The sequence below is a fragment of the Penaeus chinensis genome, chromosome 22, assembly GCF_019202785.1.
Source record: "Penaeus chinensis breed Huanghai No. 1 chromosome 22, ASM1920278v2, whole genome shotgun sequence".
NCBI classification, from domain to species: Eukaryota; Metazoa; Arthropoda; class Malacostraca; order Decapoda; family Penaeidae; genus Penaeus; species Penaeus chinensis.
Window position 1 is genome coordinate 9,365,646 of NC_061840.1, and position 2,702 is coordinate 9,368,347.

Genomic DNA, 2,702 nt, shown 5'->3' on the forward strand with positions numbered 1-2,702 from the left:
TACACTAAAACTCTTGGTATCAATACACACACCAAGCAACTACACATGGATGTCCTCACAATACACAGACAACCACACAGATTAACAACCACATTCAAAATCACAATCAAACTGAGATAAATAAACAAGATTACTTAAACCACACAAATACAGCCAATACATGCAATGCCCACAACCAGATATAAATGACATTCCACACTAGTACAGATTCTTACAATCACTCATTTCCACACACCATTCGTGACTGGAACCGACTCCTACAACACACAGTACACACAAAGCAGATACGGTTAAAGTATACAAAAGGACCGCAACGACTAGGAGAAAATTTAAGATCATAGCGTTGTAGGCAATGAAAAACTACTCTGACTGATATCAAAATTAATTTGCAGAAGCCCACCAATTCCAGTTAAATGACGAAAATGTATCGCTGTGAATGCCGCGCTGCGGCTAAGTCCACTTCTTGATAGGATATACAGCGATCGGGAGGGGGTCTGGGGGTGGAGCCCCCGATAGGAAAATATGGCGATAGGTTAGGTTAGGGCAATTGGAAGGGGGTCCTGGGTCAGTTAGGGAAACACGGCGATCAGGACTGTGGTGGGGGTGGTGTTTTTTTTTTTCAGTTGTCTTGTAAATCGTGCATTTAAAATATGCTTATTTGTTTGCTCGAGCCCGTAACGCCGATTCAAATCTACTGACAATGATTTTTGGCTTGGGTTTTCATTTTTCTACTTTCTCTTTCATTTAGATTACGATTCTTGACTCGGAATTTTCATTTTTCTACTTTCTTTATCATTTAAATCATGATTCTTGGCTCGGATTGTTGGCTGGAGTTCAGGACTTTGTCTCTGACGGGTGTGGTCCTTTTATAAACATTTACCGTAGATACATTCCACCAACTTACACTGTGGTTGGGTCACAGGGCCACAGCCCCCTGCATTCAACAATATAATGAGGTGTCTTCAATAAGTTATTATATAATTGCTAGTGTACCCTGCAATGTCCCAGATACCTTCCATGCCCTCCCCTGCTATCGAGGTCAAGAATGTGGGGGTTTGGGGGTGTTCCGCAGCATAATTCCTACATTGATACCAGAATCATCACAGTCGGTTATGCAAAGGTACTATGAAAAATTGCTGTTTTTTGTTCATATGACGGCATTTGTTACCAAGAGTGACGCACCCTCCACAGACAAAGTCCTCAAACCAGGCTATTATTTAAACCCAAAATCCACACCTAAACTTTCCTATCTTCTATTCACTTTTTAGACAGGGAGCAACCCCCTTCATAAGCAATTAGTGCCAACTTACACAAAATGCGACATTAAGAACTCTGGCTGGGAGAGAGCGTTGTGGACTCAGCCCCCGAGCAGTGAAATGAAGTGGATATATTCATTATTTCACAGTAATATGAGGCCAGCTGTACCTGTAGTATATCACTCTATTTCTTATGCTCTATAAGACGGCAGTGTCCATTTTCCTCTCTCTCTGAGCATCGCTCTCAGCAACATTAACCCATAGAGCAATGTTTATGGACCTCACAGACAAGAAGGACTTTGCCTTAAGGCAATGTCGATACTTTCACGTATATCCTTTGCTATTGACGAGAGATTCATCCATATTACAGCGTGGATACTCGATACAAGGAAGAACAACTGCAAGGTTGGACGGCTGTGTGAAACTCATAAATTACCTTAGTGTCCAATAACCCAGCTGACCCTCCCGCGCCCAGCCTCCCCAAGGCCTCCTGAACCGCACGAGGCATGGCAGTATCTACAGGTTGTGGACCTAGGAGTAAGCTACAATCTGCAAGCCCTAATAGCCGAGTGTGCACGAGGGTAGAAGGGTTTCCCTCCAGTATTTAATTCTTGGTCATGACATTTTGGGGGTAATCGTCCCCCCCCCCCCCCCCCCCCCCCCCCCCCCCCCCCCCCCCCCCCCCCCCCCCCCCCCCCCCCCCCCCCCCCTTTTTTTTTTTTTTTTTTTTTTTTTTTTTTTTTTTTTTTTTTTTTTTTTTTTTTTTTTTTTTTTTTTTTTTTTTTTTTTTTTTTTTTTTTTTTTTTTTTTTTTTTTTAAATTAACAATTTTGAACTAGAGAAACTAATAATATAAAGCAAGAAATTTCATATAAACAGGTAAGACATTGGACGTCCTTTTAACTGCCTATGGACTCGGCCTAATCGCCCCGGGCCCCCAATTTTGTTAATTTTGAATTGAGAAAACAAGAAGAAACATTAAAAAACAAAACAAAAAAGGAGATCGGAAAAGTTGGAAAATTAAAACAACTCAAACAAATAAAATCAAATATATAATTAAAAAATCATAACAAAAAAACCTTCACTTTCCTTCTTTTCCAATCCCTTCCCCCCTTCCTCCGTTCACTCCTCCCCTTCTCCTTCACTCCTCACTCTTCCCCTCAATCTCTCTCCTCTCCCCTCTCTCTCCTCTTTTCTCCTTCTCTTTCTCCCTTTTCCCCTTTTTATCTTTTTTCTCTTCCTCTTTCTCTCTTTTCTCCCCCCTCTCACCAAACCCCTTTTTATCTTCTCACTCTCTCTCTCTCTCTCTCTTCTCTCTCCTCTCTCCTCTCTCTTCTTTTTTCCTCTCTTTCTCTCTTTCTCTCTCTTTTTTTCCTCTTTTCTCTTTCTCTTTCCCCTCTCTTCCTCTCTCTCTCTCTCCCCTCCCTCTCGTTCTCTCTCCTCTCTC